The 22822-nt window shown below is 39.4% G+C and overlaps 1 long non-coding RNA gene across 1 annotated transcript; it reads left to right on the forward strand.

Annotated features, from left to right (window-relative positions):
• The first annotated feature begins 11065 nt into the window (after nucleotides 1-11065).
• LOC125098268 (uncharacterized) lies at nucleotides 11066-21626 on the forward strand. The gene is made up of 3 exons (XR_007126780.1): nucleotides 11066-11232; nucleotides 21108-21177; nucleotides 21376-21626. It is a non-coding gene; the product is annotated as an uncharacterized LOC125098268 (long non-coding RNA).
• Nucleotides 21627-22822: the final 1196 nt, after the last annotated feature.

A 22822-nucleotide genomic window follows, 5' to 3' on the forward strand; every position in this document is an offset into this window, starting at 1 on the left:
GCCGTTGTTCTAAGATCTTATGAGGGCACATAAAAAGCAAATCACATCCACTCTTATATTTTGTAATTGACCCTTTTGGAAAGGATAAAATTACATGAAATGAGGTCTGCTCTGCAAAATTAGTGGATTTATGATCACTAAGTAGAGGAGGGGTTGAAGATAAAGATTTAGGAATTAATTAGTTGAAATGGTAGGCTATGGCATGCTGACAAACACCCAGCTTAAAATCACAAAGGTTTACTTTTCAAAATCACGACTTGTGCCGGTGTTCTGTGTTATATTTGCTAGGACACTTGGCTGAGGAAGCCTGTGCTTCAGAAAGTATTTTCACAATCACTTTGTCACTGAGGAGGAAATGTGGAGAATAACGTATTGTCTCTTAAGCCTCCACACTGAAGTTACACATGTTACTTCTTGGGTTTTATCAGCAAAGCAAGCCACATGGTCATACCTAATTTCAAAAAAGCAGCAAGTACATCCTACCATAATGTGTCTGGGAAGCAGAAACCCAAAACATCGGATGACCAGCACTGATGACTGCCACAGGAATCACTGTCATGTAGACAATAGTTGAAACTATGAAAATGAATGAGATCTTCTACTCCCAAGAAGGGAAGAATTACAAAATAAATTTTAATAATATCACCCCTAGACTCTTACTTCCAAAGACCCTACTGGTAGCTTAAGTTTAAGATGTCCTAAATCAAACTCAATATCCTCCCTACAGACTGAATTCCTTTTACTGGTACGTACATTTTGATTAATATCATCACCATTCACTTGGTTGCCCAAGTGAGTCATTTTGGAGTCATCTTCAACACCTGCTTTGCCTTCACTGGCACAGTGAAATCAATCACAGTCCTACCTCCAATAAATATGTCACAAATCCACCTTTACTTCTCTATTCCCTCTCTCCTGCTTTGATGCCAGTCCCCATCATCTCAACCAAGCCTAGCTATCTGAATAAGGCTATATTTCTTTTATATAATATCAAACTTGGAAATCTGTCTTTTTAAAACTGACTTGTTCTTATGCCATATAGAGTTTCTATAATTTTCCTTATTTTTCTTTTTGGAATTTTGCAAATATCTTTTCTTGAAAACTCCCCCTACTGCGGAAAACTCCAGGTATGGATATGTTTACAGAAGAAGAAAACATTTAGAGGAAACTTAAGAAAAACAGGGAAAGAGGAACAAGAGCCAGGGATATATATATATATACCTACCTTACCTCAAAAGAAAGTCACCTTTTAAAGTTCTTCTCCCCGCCTTTAACTTGGAGGGTTTATAGTTTTAAAGAAGGAAGCTGATTCCTTGTGAAGAATATTCTATCATGTTCCAGAAGTTGAAATGGTGAGACTGAGGAAAATCTCCAAGGAAAGAAAGAAAAAAAAAAACACAGAAAGATAAGGAGTAAACTTTGGGATGTGCATATGCTGATGGGTGAAAAACGAAAAGCAAGCAAAGTCAGAAAAAGAGGAAAGAAATGGACAGAAGGGTGGGAGAAGCAGGACGATGAAATGTGTACCAATAGAAGGATAATCAACCGCTAAATGCAGGTGCAGTCCAGGAGGAAGGCAACCACAAGAGCTTTTGATTTGGTCATTGGGTGGTTGGCTCCTTGGAGTCAACAGTTGCAGCTGGAGCATGAAGAGGGGAGCTAGAATGCAGGCTGCAAGAAGTAAGGGGATGGTCCTGTGGTGGCAAAGGTAGCACACTCCACCAAAAAGATTCCTGGTAAGGTCCGAAAGAAAGACAGCTCCATGAGACAATGAGATGAAAGGAGGGTATTGTCCAAGGCAAGGAAGACATGAACATTATGATTTTTTTGACCAAAGGGAAACAGAGAAGAGGATGAGATTGAAAATAGTAGAGAGAAAGGGAACCTATTGGAAAAATAATCCTTTCCTCTAGTCCACCCAGCCACGCATAATCCATTGGTAGAATAAGAGCTAAGGAGAAGTAACATAGTATTTTTATCATTTCATTTCTTTTCTACCATAGCCATTTAAATTGCCCATTACTACACATAAAATTTTTTATATGATAACTTTTTTTTTTAAAGATTTTATTTATTTATTTGACAGAGAGAAATCACAAGTAAGCAGAGAGGCAGGCAGAGAGAGAGGAGGAAGCAGGCTCCCTGCCGAGCAGAAAGCCCGATGCGGGGCCCGAACCCAGGACCTGGGATCATGACCTGAGCCGAAGGCAGCGGCTTAACCCACTGAGCCACCCAGGCGCCCCTATATAATAACTTTTTTTAAAAGGCTTTAAAAAAGACTTCTTGATAAGAAATCTTCTAAGAGGTATTTTTGGTAAGGTTTTAAAGCCTGCCTCTCTCCTCCCCTCAAAAAACCTGTTTTATGATATACCAATATGGTATGAAATAATAATATTAGTTAGCATTTATTTCATCCTATCATGCTTCAAAACTCTTATTAATTCCCAACACAAATTTATGAAGTGATTACCATGTCCATTTCCTGAATGAGAAAACTGAGGTCAGAGTGACTTCCTAGGGTCATATTTACTCCACTAGGGTCTAGGGTTTTCATCCACTATGGTATAATGACTAAGTTAGCAATTCATCATCATACAGAAGAGCTAACAAAAACTTTGGAATTTTACTGGCTTCAAAATATTTTAAAAAGATCAAGAAGAGGGTATAGAGTTTCTTTTCTTAGAAACTGAGTTGAGAATCAAATAGTAGTTACAATATTTGTATTCATCTTCCACAAGCAACTGATGAGATTCTCTACAATTTCATCAACACGGTGTATCATCAAACATAAGGAATTTTGCCAGTCTGAAAGGTTAAAAAATGTCATCTCAGAGCAGATTTAATTTGCATTTTTTGTGTACAAAGTCTAGGATATTTTTATATGTTGAAGAGCTACTGGGATTTCTTTTTTTTTTTTTTGTAGTCTACATATATCCTTTTTCCATTTTTGACTACATCATTGGCCTGTTTCTTATCCATTTCTTCCTTGTATATATTAGAGTGATTAACCCTTTAGAAGTTGAAAAATTTTGCAATTAATATTGTCTCTTGACTTTGATTATGGTGTTTTATACATGCAAAAGTTTTTTTTTTTTTTGCAAAAGTTTTTTTTAACGTAGTTGAATTCATCATGCTTTTCTTTTAGATTTTATCTTATTGTCGGAAAGATTTTCCATTCTAAGGACTTAAAGGAATTTCCTTTGCCCTTGTGTTTTCTTCCAGTACTGTCAACACTTCCTTTATTACCTGAAATCTTTGATCCATTTGGAATGGTTGAGAAGATCTAAATTTTTTTCCCAGATTTTTCACATTACAGTTGGAAACATTAATTTTAGAATAGTCTACTTTCACCATGTAATAAATTCCCATATACATTGATGTCTATTTTTGTGGATATCTGGCTATGTGGTGATTTTCTGCTTTGTTTCATTAATCTATTTCTACTCATTTACCTACCACACTGTTTCATCTACTTAAGCTTTAAAAGATGGGTTGATTCATGGTATCAACTGACTCATTTCCCTCCCAACACCACCACCATTGTTCTTCCTTCTCAGAGTTTTGTTGGCTACTCTTAATTTTCAGTGTGAACTTTGAAATTGAATTTCTTAGTTTGATTAGAATTCTTAGTTTGATTAGAATTAACCTAGGGGGGAAATGACATCTTTATGATGTTAAGTATTTCTATCAACCTGTTCAAGGTTTTCAAAGTTGTTGTTTTGATTTTCTGAGGAGTGTTTTAAAGTATGTTATTATCTTTATTGTCATTCAAATAGACCATTTTAACGTGGATTCTTAGGTATTTAGTATTATGAGTTGCTACTATATGGGGTATTTTTTTCTATCCTCTCTTCTGTTTGTATATGAAAGCTATTAATTTCTTTATACTAAGTTTGTTCCCACTAATGGCTGAATTCTCAATTTGTAGCATTTTTTTCAACTAATTCTGTTGAAAATTCCAGGTAAAGGATTATATATTATCTGCAAATAATGTTAGTTTTATTTCCTTCTTTTCAGGTACTTGCTTTGGCTAGTACTTCTCAAGGAATGGTAAGTAATATTAGTAATAGCAGATATCCTTGACTTTTTCTTCTCTTTAAAAGGAATGCCTCTGCTGTTTGCCATTCAGCTTGATTCTGGCATTTCCACTGAGCCAAATGTATTTTATCATATTAAGGAAATATTAGTCTATTCTTATATTATTGAGTAACTGCTTTATTAGACCAAAATTTGAATCCTTCAACACTGTGACAGACTTAAACATGAGCACAAATTCTTTGATAATTTTTCCTCTAGAGAAGTGGTGTCTCTGCCTCTTGTCTTGAGTCTGGGTGGACCTGGGCTACGTTAGCCCATAGACTACAGTGGAAGTGATGGCTATGTGACTCCGGGGCCAGCTCAGCAAGGGCCATGCAGCTTTCTCCTTGTTTCTGGGAACACTTGCTCTTGGACTGCCAGTGTAAGAAGTCTGGTGATCCCAAAGCCACCATGCCGTGAGGAAGTTCAGGCAACATGAGATATCACACCTTGGGACTCTGGTCAAGTCCCAGCTGAACTCAGCCTTGGGTCATCTCAGCCCATGAGCCAACCATGCAAGTGAAGAATCTCCCAGATGTTTCCAGTCTCCAGTCATTCAGATGAGGCCCCAGGTATTGTGCAGCAGAGATAAGTCACCTCTGCTGTTTTCTTACTCTCTCTCTCTCTCTCTCTCTCTCTCTCTCTCTATCCTCCTCTTCATTTCTCTCTCCCCTCTATCACCCAGTGGTATGTTATTTTTTATGTTTGTATCTTTGTACTGCTAAGTAAGCATTTCACATTTACTACTTTCTCTCTCAGCTTTAAATAAAGTAATTTGTCAATTATTACCTATGAGGACTCAGCAAAGTTATTCTGCATTTCAGCTCATCTTTCATGTTTTTCAGTGACTTCCCACCCCGTGTTCTCCTATTTCTGCTTTGTGGTCTTCATTCATCAAGGTAATTGCTTCATTGAGTGTATTTTTATTTTAATTCATGGAAAATTGTTAGGACAAGATTTTTATCTACTTAGGAGTGTTCTCCATCTGCTGGTTAGTTTTGTTGCTTGTTCCCACATGTTTTCATTATACGGTCTTTCTATCCATGCCTTTTCCTTTGTAACTTCTCATCAGTGAATGAGTTACAGTTTCCCAAATCAGCTATTTTCCAGAGGTTCTTTTCCTGGGGTGGGGCCACAGTGGCCTTCCAGGCTTCATTGTCCTTCCCTGCTGCCCTAGAATTAGGTCGTTCTCTGCAAATACAGCTCATCTTTGGATCCTTTGTTCAGCCCTTTACTGTATCTGTCAGAGCCAACTCAGGAGAGGAGAGAGAAATTCCGCGCCAGCCCTGCTAACCTGAATTCCTCAACAATTCTGTTAACATTAGCACTTCTTCAAGCGAGCCCTTCGCCTTCAGGAAGAGTATTCTTGCTGGCACTCCCTACATCCCACCATCCCCAGGATGTCTCGCCGCCATCTGTGATGCCTCTTTTTGTTTCCTCCTCTACAGCTACTACACAGTTTCAGCTTCTCTTGGCAGCCCTCACAGGTGTTGCAGTCTGCGGCTTATATTTGTCTCCTGGTTGGTTTTTTTTTCTTTCCCCCCTCTCTCTTTTCCTTTTGTATGATCCTTAAGACAAGGGGAGGGGGAAAGTGCTGCCTTGCACGGCCTCATGCATACCAGAATTCTGACATACTCTCGAGAAGCTTTATGCTTCCCATTTTATCATGGCTGACTTTGGTTTTGTCACTCTGGTTTTAATGAATTTACCCTCGATAAAAATAGTTCACTTTCTTCTCACCTAGTGTGTGTATAAAACGGGTTTAGTCCATCAGAGGCTTTCTTAGCTAGAATAAACCATCTCATCTGGCAAAGCATAAAAATAATGTAAAGGGAATGATAAGCCCAGATGCAATAGAATTCTTCCACTCAGTCAATCCTGAAATGGAAGCAGGGTTATTGCAAACCAACTTATGATGCCTTACCAGCTGCTGAATTGGAGCCCGCTTTAACTCTGCAAGATGACAGGATGAACTTATTTTCTTTCATGTAATGAAACCAGGATCTTTCATGGTCAGGAAGAGTGTGGAAGCATCTGGATTCATTGACTGCAACAGACCTTAATAGTGTGTAACTCGCTGGGGGAAAATTGTGTGTATCATATTGTCATTTTGCATCTGTTACTCTGATTAGGATCATTGTAATACATTCAAATTCATTAATGGTGGCTACTTTGGATCCCTAAATAATTAATGGAATCATAGGTGTCTCCCCGAGCAACAACCCGATGGCACTGTGTATTAGGCAGCGCTGTGAGTTCTGAATAAACACTTCTGACACGGCTGCATCTGTTTCGCCAGGCACCTCTTCTCACGCAGGCTTTCTTAGCCCAGCCTGCCAAGATGGGCAGAGCCAAAAGTGGAAACCAAAGGGGAGAGGAAAGCAGACCCCGTGCCTCATCACGCTCTTAGACGCAGGCTGCCAGGTCCCAACTCATCCAATCCCAAACTAACCTGGATTTGGACATGGGCAGCACAGCTGACTTTCTGGATGAGAGCCAACGAACGGAGTCATCCAGTGACTCAGACTCTCTGGGATTCAGCATTTTAATAGCCACCCCAGTGATTCTTATGTGCCGTAAAGATCCAGAAGCTCTGGATAGAGACCTTTTGCCCAGGGAAAAAAAAAAAAAGTTAGCAAGATGGACAAAACATGTTGTGAATCTTAGTCCCCTCGGCTGCTAGCGTGTTGTATGTGATTTTTCCTTACCCCACTGCCTCATAGGGTTTCAAGGTTTGAAGGAAAAGAATTTCTCCTACTTCCTACTTACAAAAAAATCCCTGCCTCCTCCACCTGATTTTGTTATTTGCTCTCCCCAGTCCAGCACCTACTCTGAGGATAATTAGCTGACCACACGGGAGGCAAAAATGTTAATATTCTGAGATTTTTTTTCTGAGAGTGAATTTAAAGGCATAAAAAAGAAAAGCTAATTTATTAGGCCACAATTAAAAATGCACACACGATTAACTATGGAAGTGCTTGTTTCCCAATATCCTGAGGACAATGATTCTTGGCAGATTTTTCATTTATCTGCATTTCATCAAAGTAGAAGACTCTACAAATACAGGGCCGTGGCCTCCCCTGGGGCTCTGCAGAGGTCATGAAAACCTCTTATCTTCACAAACTGCAAATGTTAATAAAGATAATGCCTGAGTCAGGAACTATGGAGTTAAAGTGTATTTGTAAATGTTCCATAGACTAGATGGAAAGAGGAGGAAGAGAAAAAGAGATGAAAGCAGAAAGAGAAGGTGGAGAAGAGGAGGGGAAGAATGGATCAAGGAACTCTGAAGCAATTTACATCCCAGAAATCGCCCTGATCCTGTGGATGGAAGCCAGCATAGGTCAGCCTTCTGCAAGGCCGCATTTCCAGATGCCCTCCAGAAAGTAGCCATAGATGAGCTCAGTAGCCCCACTCACGTCCACCACTAGAAAATCAGTTAGCAGAGTATCAAAGTAGTCAAAGGGAGCCAGAAAATTCTTGCCGACTCCAGATGTCCAAGTTACTACTCACACTGCAAAATGTCATGAGCCCATGAAGCTAACACATGGCAGGCAAGAGACATCACTTGCAAATGGAAAGGAGTATTGAGAGAATAACAAATTTTAGCAAAATGTCACTGGTTAGCCACCATTGTGAGGCCTTATTAAGTGTCAAGCATTAATTTATTTTAATTTTATCCTCGCTGCAAACTTTCCAGATTACACTCATTTTCCTGATGAGAAAACTAAATATGTGGTAAGGACCTTCATCTTGTGAGTGGTGGAACCAGCCACATACAACTAACTCTAAAGTCTATGCTTTTACACACTATCCTAGTACAGAAGATGCTGGAACCCTCCAGTGGAATAGGCTTACAAACTGACCTTCTGGGAAGATACACAGGAGGAAGAATCAACATCTATGGCTGACACTCAGTTTGGCTAGATGAGATCTGCTGAGAGATCTGGGGAAACTAACCTGGCTTTGGATATAGGCAGCACAGCTGGCTTTCTGGATGGGAGCCGAGAGCAGAAGTTAAGAATTTCTGGTTCCATCAGACAGCAACTGCCCTGTAGTGGATATCCATTAAATAAGTTATTTCGTTTTTACTTTGCCAATCTGTATTCCCAGTGGTAAATGTAATTTTTGCCTGAACCATGGTAAAGGCCCCCCCTAGATGCATGATGAATGAGTCAGTACATACGTTAACTGCTGAATGAATCAATTGGTGTATAAAGAACTAAGCACACCCATACTTACCCGCAGAAAATCACTGCACGTAGACCAACACACCAATCCTACCATCATCAGTCCTTTTCGTAGACATCAGTGCCCAGGCTCTGCATTATAAAGTATAGTCATTGTCATAGCTGTCTATGTAACAGACTGTGCCAAGAGCAGTAGTAAATGAGGTCTAATGAGCATTCCCAGCTAGTGACACACACCACCAGGGTTTTTGTCCATGCACATTCGTTTTTAACATTTCCTCGCAGTGCCCCTTTATGCAAGAATCAATCCGGACTTTTAATCACTTGCTCTTTGACCTAAAGCGTATGGATTTACAGCATACTTTTCAGGGCTATGGGATCTTTATCTTGGATTTTCCCAGTTTAAAAATCAATCTTAACAATCAGAGCTAATTAGAGATCAACAAAACCTTCCAATCTCTATCTAGGACCTATGAAAGTATTTTAAAACCTATACAATTTCCAACTGAGTCGAAGTTCATTTCATGGGCAAATATAGGAAGGACCCATGCTTAGCAAATAGATTCTTTAGTTGCACAGCTTTCAATTAACAGATGCTTTCATGATGGAAAAAGACAAAGAACAAGAAGTTAGACCTCCTAAGTTTGAAAAATGTTTTCACCACTATTAGGTGTGACCTTGAACAAATCACTAAGCCACATGGAGCTGTTTGCCCCCCTGAGAGATGAAGTGTTGATCTCTCTGCTAGTTCTATAAACACATAGTATTATTTACTATAGTCCATCTCATTCCATAGGTTTGCCTTGTTTCTCAACAAGGTTGTGAATTACTTGAGGATGTGAAGTAAACTTTATTCTTCCGTCTCTTCCATCGCTTCCAGAACAGTTAAACACAAAAAACAGATCAACTGGTTCCGCATCAGGGTTCCGCGTGTTTGCCTACCAAACGTATGAAAACCTTCCCAAATTAACGTATAGAAAGCACTTTGGTAATGAGAACAGTATGCTGCATTTGGGCGGGAGGGGATTTTTCTTTTTCATTTCTCACGTTTGCGTGATCCCCTGTGTCAGTGTGTGTGTGTGTGTGTGTGTGTGTGTGTGTGTGTAAAACAATCCATGCTTCTTTCACCCTTGGTTAAAAATTTTAATGGTTTCGTACATGATTTCCCCAAGTGAAATTTCCATTGAAAATGGAAAATACTCAATTTCTGTTTGCACGAAGTGGTTTAAAATGCGTGACAATTAACAAATGAATCACAGGCAACCTCTTCCTGTAACTAATGCACTGCAAGCCAGCTTCATCAATTACAGCAAGGATACAATATCCACTTTCTCAAATAGCCAGGTTTCTTAGACCTCGTGCCTTTCTGTTTGTTTGCCTTCCTATTCTCTTTCTCGGTACTCTCTTCATAAATTGTCTCCAGCAAATTATAGCAAAGGTGTCTCTCTTTTCTATTGCCACTTTGCAATCTATACTTAACTGCGGGGTAACAGCAACGAAAGCCATAACTAACAGCGCCGACTCCAGCCTTCTAAATCTGCAACTACAGCTTGGGAAGAATCTTCTATCAGGGTGTTACATGCTAGATTTAATGTGGATGTTGTAGTCTGAAGCGAAAATTATTTGTACAGCTGGAATATAGCATTTGCATAAGTTACAATTAAAAGGGAAAATATAATTACAAATTTTCAACTTAATTTGAATGGTTTTTAAAATGCTCATTTGGCATAGGCAACAGCTTGCAGGCAAACAGAACGCAGACTCAGAGTTGCGTCCCTTTGTCTGAGTAGCAGGAGTGAACTCATTCTGAAGGGTTTGCTTTAACCCCTGAATCCCAACATAACCAGCAGTGAGGACCCCAGGTACAAGGCACTGTTGGTTTTCAAAACGGGATTACGGCATACGCCGCAATTCACAAATATTTGCATCTTTTAATTGTTTCTAAAACTGAAGTGGCAAGTGGCATTGAACAGGAAGGTTCTTTCTCTTGTGGAGTGAACGAGCAGTGGAATTTTAACTAGTTTCATTTCCTTTCAGCTCTCAGATCTGAGATCTGTGGTCACATCTCCTGTACAATGTGTTCCTCATATCACAGTCTCTTTAATGGCTCCAGTTTCTGATTTTTTTCCCCTCCTTAATTACATGTCTTTTTCTTGTAGCTACTTCATGCTGAAGGCACGTCATTCTTCCCAGATGTGGGCTCGGCTAGGTGTCCGTGCCCTGAGTCGGTTTGTTCGTTTGTTTTCAGGGTTTCTTTCTAAGAAGCAAAGGAATCCTTTTATTCTCTTCAAACATGAGAATCCAAATTTTCATAAAATCCTTTGTACAGCATGTGTACTTGAAACCCTGCTTCCCCAAAGTCATGGTAACTGTGATTATTATGTAACATGCATTGTGTCGCATCAATAGTTTTGAAAAAGAGAGAAAAAGGAGAAAATTATTCCATTCAGTCTTTCTCAGAAGGAAAAAAATGCATCCAAAAAGACCTATGAACAGGAAAAATTTGCTATTATTATGAATTACACAATTAACTATGCCTATCTATGTTTTTGATCCTAGTTTTCACAGCAATCTCCAAATAATAAGACACCAGAACATACTCTTAGGGGAAAAAAAAATCATAAAAACCGATCCTTTGTTCTATTTGCCCTGGAATCTGAAAAGGAAATTCTATGGCAAACAGAAAAACATAAAGGAATAATATAACCTTATTGTATCTTTTTCCTGAGAAACTACAAAGGTGCTCCGTTGATTGAGAGTATTATTAAGTAGCATGATTTTTTTTTTAATCATAGAAACCCTGTCTATTTATGGGACAATGAGTGAACCATCACACCACCTTCAGGACAATGAGCTGCTGTGTGGAGTTACCAGCTGAAAGTAACAAGAAAATTACCGAAATGATGTTCTTGTGCACAGTCATCTTCTATACCATAGACCTAGAATAACTTTATCACTCAAAACTGAGGTATGAATTAAAAAATTATGTATGTGTAGATATTTTATTTATGTTGGATACACATTCATTTTACTTATACTGAAAAAATTCCAGTATTTTAATGAATTTTATACTGGGACCTATCGGCTTCTGGCAACTTCCAGGTCCACCAGCTTTACCATTTCTTTTCTTCTTGGTGCATTGTAGAATATTGTACCAGACCCTAAGTTTATATTCAAAGTCATAATAAGCCAGAAGCAGACCATTTACTAGAATGAATGGTATTTCCCAAATTGTAGAACATTTACCACTAGGGGAATCATTTTAGTTGCCTCCCATCCAAATATTTACATTGTTATCTATTTATTTTTTAAAATATAATATCACATCAAATGCTTGATTTCACCAATTTTATTACTTAGAATTATTACCTTTTAACTTGCTTTAAAGAAAAATGTGGAGAAACATATCACAGATGGTATGCAGGCATAGCAAAGTCATCAAAGAGAAATCATTTCTCTATCAGGGATGAGTTCTTAATTTTAAAAAAGAAAGGCATTTTTCACACAATTTTTAAAGAAAATTAAAACCTGAAGAAAGAAAAAAACTAGTTTACTTTTTACTTCTCTCCTGGATGCATGGAAAACATTTCTCAAAAAGAGGAAAAGCACCACAGCACAGTGATTTTTCCTTGATATGCAGAGAGTAGACTCGGAGCAGGCGTTCTCAGGAACATAAGGGAATTCTTCCAGAAGGTACCTCACAAGCAGCCAGGAGAGGCAGGGATAAAGAAGAACCTTGACAAGTGGTAGACATGGTACATGTTGTTTCTAGTAGCTCAGAAGGTCACATCAGGGCAGGACTGGGGTGAGGCTGACCATCAGGTAAGGGCTACCCATGAAGGAGACCCTGGATGGAGTCCCCCAGAGGTGGAAGCGAATGAAGGTGCCTGAACAGGCCAGCCATCCTCCTCTCCCCACGCTCCATGCACTCCATAAGCTGTCCTTCCTCTCCCTCCCTCCCTCCCTTCCCCCACTTCCCTTCTTCTCTCCTCCTGACTTTTTTTTTTTTTAAGATTTACTTATTTATTTGAGAGGTGGTAGGGAGGGGCAGAAGGGGAGGGGGAGAGAATCCAAGCAGACTCCACACTGAACAGGAAACCCAACAAAGGGCTCGATTTCACAAGCCTGATATCAGGACCCTGGGCCAAAGCCAAGAGTCGGGGTTCAACCAACTGTGCCACCCACACACCCCACTTCTCCTGTCTCTCACCGACTGAACTAACTACAGCAACATAGAAATCTATTATATCATTATTTACTGTCTTTACATAAATTTTTTGTCTTTTCTTCTGAGTTTGAAATGTAGATAATTTTAAAGCTTCATATTTCCAGTTCTCTAGAAAGGCTGGATTAGGGGTGCCTGGGTGGCTCAATGGGTTAAAACCTCTGCCTTTGGCTCAGGTCATGATCCCAGGGTCCTGGGATCAAGCCCTGCATCAGGCTCTCTGCTCAGTAGGGACCCTGCTTCCCTTCCTCTCTCTTCCTGCCTCTCTGTCTACTTGTAATCTCTGTCTGTCAAATAAATAAATAAAATATTAAAAAAAAAAAAGGCTGGATTAGTCTAAGAGTAGCCTTAAGTTGGTTTTTACTTATACATGGTTCTAGAATATATATTCTGTATGATTCAGGGCCTCTCCCACCCTCAAGATTGAAAATAGAGCAATAATTAGTGCTGGAGCAAAGGCACTCTTTCCCCCTCTTGGTGGGAAGAATAATAAAGGTAATATAAGAATAATGAATAGACTGGAAGAAGACAAAGACCTATAGGAGGGATGCTTCTGAGAACCATGGCATTTTGATGTACTTTGTAGTATTTTGAAGAAGTCATGCCATTTCAAATGGTAATCAAGGGAATTCTAGAGTAATTCACTATGAAGAGAAAACAGAACATTCTTAGAATATTTCTTAAAACCCTTTCCCATGTAAGCTATACCTCCTAGAGCAACTGTTAGAATGAATGGATGGGATAGAGCAGGGGTATTCATGTCAAATTCTTCAGAGCCCTGTAGTAGCTAGAGGCAGGGGGGAGGAGCTGTAAGGTAAGGAAAAAGGCATTATGGGACAAGCTCTCGGGACTCCACCATCCTCTCCGACCACTGCAACTCCATTGTTCCCTGTTTTCTATGTATGGGAATCACTAAAGAATCCATTTTTTAAATAAAAGGATCCCCTTGTTTTTAAAACTTGGAAAATCATGGGAATAGAAAAATTCATGTTCCTAGATTGACCCTGGGAACAACTATAGAACAACTATAAGGATGGTAAATGTTTCTTCAGGCTGATCATTTCTTTTTTGATTCCTCAAAAGGCTCATTAAGCTCTATTCTGGTCCTCTGTGACCTTGGAAATCTTTTCCTACTCCCCATACCCCCTGCTCCTTGTGGGGCGGAAGAGACACATAGATCACATTGATTGGGTTACTCTCCTTACAATTTTATGTAAATTTGCCAAAGAACTAAGATCTCTGTTCTGACAAGAGTCAGGCAAGTCTAAATAGTTCTCACAGACAGAGCTGACAAAATTCACAAGTAGTTTGGGTCTAAGAGACTCATTAATTTCGAATAGGCGTTTGATTCCCAAAGGGAAGACATACTTCATCAGTTGGAGCATTGTGATGTCACAGAAGAACTTCATTAGTGTGCTGGTTAGAAGGGAGTCACGAGAGTAAGTAAAATGAAATGTAAATAACTGCCTAATTAGGTGTCCATGAAAACTGAAGAGCCTCCAAAGTCGTTAGAGATGACCGTGCCAGGCAGACAGCTTCTCAGACTAAGAATTGGTGCTTTCATAACCTTCACAGCAGGAAGGTGGCTGAGAGATTCCACTTAGGTCCCCAGAAGATTCGTTAACCTGGATGAAGCCATTCAAGGCAATCAAGTGTGACATCATCCCCATGGTTGAGGTCCTCTGTTGCAGTAGTCCTAGAACTTCTTGAGGTCATTCTAGTAGAATAGAATACTACTCAGGGCACCTGGGTGGCTCAGTCAGTTAAGCCTCTGCCTCCAGCTCAGGTCATGACCCCAGGGTCCTAGGATAGAGTCCCACATCAGGATCCATGCTCAGCGGGGAGTCTGCTGCTCCTCTGCCTCTCCTCCCCACTTATGCTCTCTTTCAAACTCTCTGTCAAATAAATAAAATCTTTAGAAAAAATAAAAAGGATAGAATACTCGGGAATCACCTCGACTCATGCCGAGGCAGGAGTGGGAGCAGGCATAAAATGAAAGGAAACTTTATCACAAGGAATGAGCAAAAGGGAACTGATTCTGAAAAAAGGCGTTGCAAGTATTTAGCTCACATTAGAACCATGCAGATACAGCCTTGTGCCAACCAATACTTCAAAAGTTAGTCCACAGACCAAGCTGACATCAAGTAGACTTTAAACTGTAAGTTGAAACCTTCCGCTTGATAGAACATTAGAGAGCTCTTTTCTCCTGCACTCAGGGGTCAAAGCTGTTGTCATCTCTCTTGTCTTTCCATCCCCACTCTTGCCTACCAAATAATGTCCTAGGTTCCTAGCACGCATCAAGGACCCTTCCAGATCCACCCCACTCTCCTTTCCCCACCTTACCTCTCACATGTCATAGGCTGACCCCTTATAGATCTTGTAGTCTGTGCTTGATCTAGTTGTGCCCTTTTATCCAAAGTCTCTGAATGGCAAAACAATATTCATCTTTCAGAGTCTAGTTCAAATTTCCCTTCCTTCCCTGAAGAGTTCATGATTCTTCCTTTGTGTTACAGACACATTTCAAGCATCTACTTTTAGCATCTTATTTGACCAAGGGTGTGGGGAAAGCAGTTCTCCCTCAAGCCTATGGTCAGATCTACCTGCAGAGGTATAAAATTCAATGGTGTGCACCCAGGAATTATGCACAAGGGGCACTGAGAGGGGTCATTGAGTAGGTAACAACCCCGGGATGACAGGGGAGGGAGGATCAGAGGACAGTGTGGGACTGGCCTCCTGCACCTGTCCCCACTCCACCCCCATGGATACATGTCTAGGTCATATCAACTGGCATTGAGAGTGTGAATTTTAAAGCTCAGTGCCTGCATTCAAATTTCAATTCTGTTACATACGAGTTGCCTTGAGTGAGTCAGTTAACCTCTCTAGCTTCAGTGGAGATGGTAATAATAGCATTCCTGCCTCATGGTTCTGTCATGAGAATTATACAAGTTAATGAACACGAAGCCCCCAGCAGCGCCTGTCACACAATAAGCATCATATAATAAGCACCAGCTATTATACCTAGGAAGAGAGATGACAGTTAAGTAAAAAACTGAAAATGCTATAAGGACTTAGGGCACATGCAGCACTAACTTGGAACCACTAAGTTGAGAGAAAACAAAAACTAGGTGTTCTTCCCATCTCTACCATTGACCAGAAGCAGCACGGCACTTTGAAGTGGTGGCATCTAGTGGGACTGGAAACAGAAGTCTCCCAGGCTTGACAGGGACAGTGGTGCTCAGAGAGATGGAGTCTCAGCAGAGACAGCAGCAGTGACCATCGGGAGCCGTGGCCATCACCATGTGGGCTTTGTGGTACCCAGAGGTGAGGTCACAAGACATCCAAGATGGCCAGTGAGTGCAGAGCAATGTGAGTGACAGCAGGAGCCTGGTTGAAGTGAAGCCACCCAGGAGACAAGGCAACTATGTCACCAAAGGCAGTGATGGCCACATAGGAAGGGTCAGAACTCAGCAGACACCACAAGGTGAGACGCTGGACTTACCCACATGCCCATGGGAAATATTCCTTGGGTCCACCAGAAATACTTGGGAGGTGGGGTTTTGCCAGGACACAGAGGTCCTCTACGGGTCTGATGTGCTCAATTCCTCAGATTATCATTGGTGTGACTTTATGTTTACAGAAAGGGAATACTGAGACATCATTAAAAGCACAAGCTTTGGTTTCAGACAGGTTTGTACTTCCACTAAAAGTATTTACTAGGCATCTATCCTCTGCCTCAAGCTCTGCTCTAGTCAGTGGAAATACCACAGTGAACAAGGCAAATATGATTCCTCCTGCCATAGAGCTACCTTAGAAAGGGGGCACAGACAAGAAACAAGAAAACAAATCAATGGGGTCTTGTCTGTTTAGGAGCTGAGAAGGCAATAATGTAGATGATATGGTGTCCAGATGGGGTAGAGAGAGCTACTTACATATGGCAGCCAAGTTAAAGTCTCTCATTCACAGTGAGGGCTAATAGCCACGGAAGATCTGGGAACAGAATGTGGGACCCTCAGGTAGGAAGATTTGGCATATTAGAGGAACAAAGGGAGGACAGTAAGTCCAAATAATGGTCAGCGAACTATGGTGTGAGGGCCAAATCCGGTCTGCTACCTGTTCATTAAATAAAGTTTTATTAGAACACAGCCACCCTCATCCGTTCGTCTGTAGCAGCTTTCAAGCTATAATAGCAGAGTTGAGCAGGTAGATGCCACAGGGACTTTATGGCCTGAAAAACCTGTGAGAATTCTATCTGGCCCTTTACAGAAAGCGGGCTGACCTCTGGTCTAAAGGCCGGTGAACAAGCTGAGTGAAAGCAGCAGGAACTGAGCTGAAGGGGTGCTGGCAGGCAGCAAACAACAGACACTGCAAACTTGGATTCTATCCCCCAGGTGATAGAAAGCCCTGGAAGGGTCCCGGCAAGGGAGACCCATGACCTGCTTCACGTTCTTCATTTTGGGAGCCTCGTGGAGAGCACTGCGGGGGCCAAGTGGCAGCAGGGACAGCGATTAGACAGACGCCGCTGAGCCCTGTGAGAGAGGAAGGTGCCTTCCATAAGGTTGCTAGCGGCGCAGATGGGGACAAGGAGTCAAGACGGAATGTCTCAGGTATAACCGGCTTGAGACTCCCCACTCGGCTGGGTCATGGCAGGCAAGTGACTATGTCGCTCCCAGCCTCAGTTTCTTGCCAGTAAAATCCTCACACCGGTATTGTGTGGATTAAATTACAAAGGCACCTGAGGTATCTGTCAAAAAGTCAGTGTTCAAGAGATGTTGGCGTTACTGTTCTGCTGTCGAGGCGCTGATATTGACTGCTGAGGCCCACAAGAACAAGGTCCCAGCATGGACCTCGCTGAACTGCTTCTCTCCTAGCGGACACCTCTGTCCCTGATGAGGCTCGTCGGTCCCCCAGAGACAAGGACGCTCTTACTCGTCTTTAAAGCCCCCAAATGGTGCCTGGCACTTGGTGAATGGTTAATAAATGTTTGTTGATTAAACTATCAAGTTTTTGGTTTTGGTTTTGTTTTTTTCCCCCAAAAAAGGAAAAGAATTATTCATTCTGCCATTTTCACCAGAAGTGTTTTGCTTTTAGGCTTGATATGGTGTATTTTGATGACCCAGAGCATTCTGAAGATAGAGAAGTAGTCGTCTCTAAGGAGAGCTAGTCCCCAGCATCCCCTCTGGTGCCACAGGGAACTCAGAAACTGCCCCCAAGGACCTCCAAGCTGACAAGATACATATACGATGATCATAATTATATATTAAATCTGGACTAAGAAGTCACCACGCACAAGAAAGTCAGTCATATCAGACAGATCTACATATCAAAAATCTCTGCCACAAAGCAGACCCAATAAGAGTAAAAAACCATTGTTCTAAGTGTCAAGTTGTTTTCAGACTTCTACTTCAAACTAGTTGGACATCCTGAAGCCTTGACCAGACATATCAAAGGAGCTCCTTTCTTACATTATTACCTTGTTTCTTTTATGGATTCATTATTCTGGATATAAAACTAAAAGGATCTCTCCCAAAATTGAAATTTCTGAATTTTGGGTCAACTTTCTTGTTCTTTGACACACCATTTACCAAGAAAGACTGGAAATCTATCCTTCACAGAGGAGTTAAGTTTTGTCATCATAAAATGACCAGTGCTGTCTGAACAATTGTTTGAAATGAAATTAAGTATGACATGCAACATTGACATACAAACACATTTTCGGATGAAATATGATATCCATAAAGTAGATACATACTTTGTGACATTTTTACTTTTATAAAAAGGGGGTCAAATACCACTATGGTTGTACAATACATAATTATGAAACCCTGAAAGGGCCAAATAAACTGTTAATAGACATATCACCTGTGTATTCATAGTAGCTATATGTATCCTTACTACACACTTATTGCTCTATCTAAAAAATGAATTAGAATTTCTTAAAAATCAAAATAAGATGGAGAGAATGTCTCAGTAGTGGTCACCAAATCTGGAAGTACTCTATGTAAACTTACTAATTTAGCCAACAAACTCGAAAGCATAGGAAATTGAAAATAAGAAAAATATTTAAAATAACAGTATTAAAATGAGAATCCCTTACAATAGTAAAGGAAAAGGTGGAAATCCTTGAAACATCAGTGAGCAGCCATGAGGAGGGAGTTGTTGTTTTTTTTAACACGAAGCCTGGCATCTCACAAATAACGTATGTTCCATATTATGTGGCAGTTGCTATAGTAACAACCTTTATTTTCTGAAACAGTACACAGATGTGTACAACATACTAACTTGCTGGTTATAAATTACGGCTTTTCCCATAGTTCAATAACTTAAGAATTCTACGTTTCTGAAATCTCAAAAGTTCTGTTGTTATTAAATTTCTTTTATGAGATAATTTTCCTTGTACTTTCAAAATGAGAGTGTTCCCAAACAGGTCAAGAGAAAGGAGGAATGAGAAAATGGGGTACATCAGAGAGTACCAGCAGACTGAGGTCTGTTTTCTACAGAGTCTGAATGAAACCCACTGAAATGAGGACATTATTTTAATGAATTAGGTGTCATGTACAATAGTGAAGAGAAATCAGTTGCTAGCAAAATGATGTTACAAATAAAGTTATGAATTGATTTTTTATTACAAGGTGTGATATTTACAGTTTTAAAATAAATTAAGATTATTTCTTAGAATGTTACGAACAGTATAATTTATAAGCAACAACAGTGTGGGGGAATGAATTAGGCTGGTTACTTGACTTCAAGTGAAGTTTTTTTGAATCTTAAAAAGGCCTGAGTCTGGGAAAAATGTCCATTCCTCTATTTAATAAGATATTAGTATCTCTTTGTCAGGTGGCAAAATAGAAAACAGAGTTTTACTGATTGGGATATTTTTCTTTTTATATTTTAACCTTAATCAACAAATATTTATCCAGTGCCTTCTATGTGCAGGGAGCTGTCTGTGCCTAAATGTGTACAGATATGTGTAGAAACATAAATTATAGAAAAACTGAGTTCTGGAGATGTTTTTTCCCTATTCTGAAAATTTACATATGTTTTCCATTTGCTGGATCTGAATACTTTCTTTAATAGACAGTTCAAACTGTAGGTTTTTAACCTTGTCAAAGAGTCATCTCTGCAGCATTTTTCAGGCTCAAGTTTACCGCCCGGGAAACACATTTGAAAATAAGGTTATATATTTAGCATTTACAGTTAAAAGTCAACTTTCTAAAATTGTGTGTCTGTGTGTATATACACATTTATATATATACATATATATTTCATATACATATACATTTGTACACATATATACATATATATATGTGTGTGTGTGTGTGTGTGTGTATATATATATATATATATATATATATATATATATATATTTCTAGATATAAGGAAGGGTGCAAGTATCCTCCCGTAGAAAGTAACAAAGTAACAAACACCCCTGACTCAGAAAGTCTGGTAATTACAATGCTAATAGATTTACCTAACAAACACAGAACACTTGGAAATGCTATTTCAAGTGACAATACAGTTAGATTCAAATTCAAAATTGTCTTATAGGAGCAATGACAGGATGCGAAACAATTGAATACCATGCAGACAAGAACAAATCATTTTGAAAAGCTTGCACCATTAAGTGGTTGTTAAAATTTTGCTATGCTTTCCACACACATACTCCTTTCTGTATCATTCTGAGATATATTAAAAACAGGACCATGACTAATCCATTCAAATCCTTACAATATCAGAGAGAGAGATAGAGAGAGATTTAAGTTATCACCTAATGGGGGCTTAGAGGCTAGAACTCGGAACCCAACCGAAAAAGAGTATTTCACTGTTAGATGCATTTTAAAAGTATTACTTAAATTACATTTAAGTCATCAGATAATTATGAACTTTCTTCTCTTTTATATTTATATGGCATATTTATTGAATTGCACAGTATGCTTTTACAATAAAGTGCTTTTACGTTGCCGCCTTTGTTCATCCAAAATAAAACTGACAGTTATCCTTTTATAAGCTATTCCGAGAACATTTTCTCTTCTTTGAAGCTGATTGATGCACTACTTTAAATGTTCCTGCAAATATCTTTTCAATTCAAGTTTTTGCATAATGTAATAAGAAGATAAAAGAATTCTATACTTCAACGAGAGACATTACAAAGCAAGTAGAGACATTATCAAGGGCATTAACATGCTCCTAATAGCAATAAAACCTTTTAACTGTCTGATGTAGAACATGCTCCCACCAAACCACCACATATTATGGTAATTGGCTCCAATTTCTGAATCTTACATTGTAAAGTTACAAAGAGTTAGGTAGAACTGAAAAACAAATCCAGAATGCTCATCTTGTTAGCGTTCCCGCTATAAGATGTTTGCCTGCTACCTTGAACGAGGACCGGTTTGGTCTGTGGAGCTGTGCTTTCCTGTGCTATCATATTTCGCATCCTGTCTCATTTTTATTCCTCTTGACTCTGATATAAATACACATTTTTCCCCAAATAACCCTCTTCTAACTCCAAAACATCACAGTAACAAAATAGCATTTTCTCAGAATTTCAGTGTAACAAATGGGTTCTCTGTTCATGCCTGTGTCACATCTCATTCACTTTATGTGTTCTCTCATCACAGGAAGATGCAATCGGGGAAAATATTCCATGAGGGCACTTTGATTTTTCTTTACAACACACTACCAAATTACGTGAGTAGCCTTTCCACTGTGGTTGAGAGGAAATATAATTTCCAACTAAAGTTGAGCCCAGATTCTGTTAAATTAAATAGCAGAGGGGGAAAAAAACAGTTCTTGGCTTTATTCCTCTTAGATGGGAAGCAGGGCAGTGGGGAATTGACACGAGTCGGTCCTTGGTGATTAAACTGCAGTTTATGGTTGTGTTTCCAGGTGACGCGCCCATCGCGCAGGAAGCTTCTCGCAGGCTGTGGAGAGCAGCCTGCCTGCTTTGAGAAGAGTAGATCTATCAGGATCCAGAGTCGGGCTCTGAAAAAGCTGTCATGTCACGTCTCTAAAACAGCCTCTGATTTAATGTACAAGATGTCAAGAAGTAAAGGACAATAAAATAAAAGCCAAAAAGGAGAACTATTTCAATTAAGAGGCATTTCTGTACCAATTCTTGGAAATCTAGTAAAATAAAAACTGTCAGAATCAATCTGTGTTTAAAAAGTTGATTTTTGTGGTGCTTACAGGGAAACTGCAAGACAAAAAAATACAAATTATTAACAGAGCAATTGAAGCTTAAAAAATTCCTTTCTCACTAGGTAGATATTTGGTTGTTAAATTTTCCTAAGGGACCTAGGGAAAGCGTTTGCATAGAAGGTGCTGGGAGCTGGGAGAGAGGAGGAAAGAAATAAATCCTCATACAGAAAAAACTAACAAATGTAAGCTGCAGTCCTATAAGGACTTTCATGCATTTCCAAGAATTTAATATTTTGATTGTCAATAATTAGAAGACGCATGTAAGACTGTGGGAATTTACCTTTTATTGTCATAATTTTCTAAAGGTGTTTGAATGTCCCTTTCAGAGAAAGATAAACATTTCTTCAAGGACTGCCCTGTCACCCCAGTAATCGAATACCTTAAAGGTGAATTGAGGAAAAAAAAATCTTGATGAAATTTGGGGTAACCTTTTAGCTAAGAGTATAATAATAATAAAGATATAAGCATCACCAAAAATAAATAAAATTCTACCAAATGTGACTTCCTATAGAAGACCCAACTTTTTAATTTTCATTTCTTTTAAAAACATGATATTTAAGAAACATGAATTATAACTCCATCCTCCTCTTGTCCTTAGAATTTTAATGATGTTATGCTTTTTATTCCACATTTTCTGTTGAGAGGGAGATATGGCAGGGAAAGAAGGGGTGAATTCACTTGCTGTCCCCAACTGATTTGTACATTTCAGGGATATGCCCCTTTCTATGGTCTATTTCTGGGTCCTTTATTTAAGGAAAAAAAAAATCAAGTTTCTCTGAAGGGAATACTTTACAGGAGAAAATTCACTCCCTTCTCATCAAATCAAGAACTTTTCTTAAAGTAACTCTACCACAAGCAAGAAGGGGAGCAGCCTCAGAACTGCCTCCAATCACAAGAAAAAAATAACAAAATCAGCTCACTCATGATTTCCTTAATATACTTAAAAGAGATACAATCCCACTGATGCCTCTAAAAATAAGAATGAGGAAAGGGCAACTTTATTGATTCCCTGCAAACCAACGAACGTGTAACATTGATAATACTAAACACCATCTAAGCCTTTAGTGATTTCCAACCAAAAGTCTGCCTCTGAATGAAGGTTTAAATCATCGTATTAATATATTAGGGGGGAAAT

The sequence above is a fragment of the Lutra lutra genome, chromosome 4 (genome assembly GCF_902655055.1).
Source record: "Lutra lutra chromosome 4, mLutLut1.2, whole genome shotgun sequence".
NCBI classification, from domain to species: domain Eukaryota; kingdom Metazoa; phylum Chordata; class Mammalia; order Carnivora; family Mustelidae; genus Lutra; species Lutra lutra.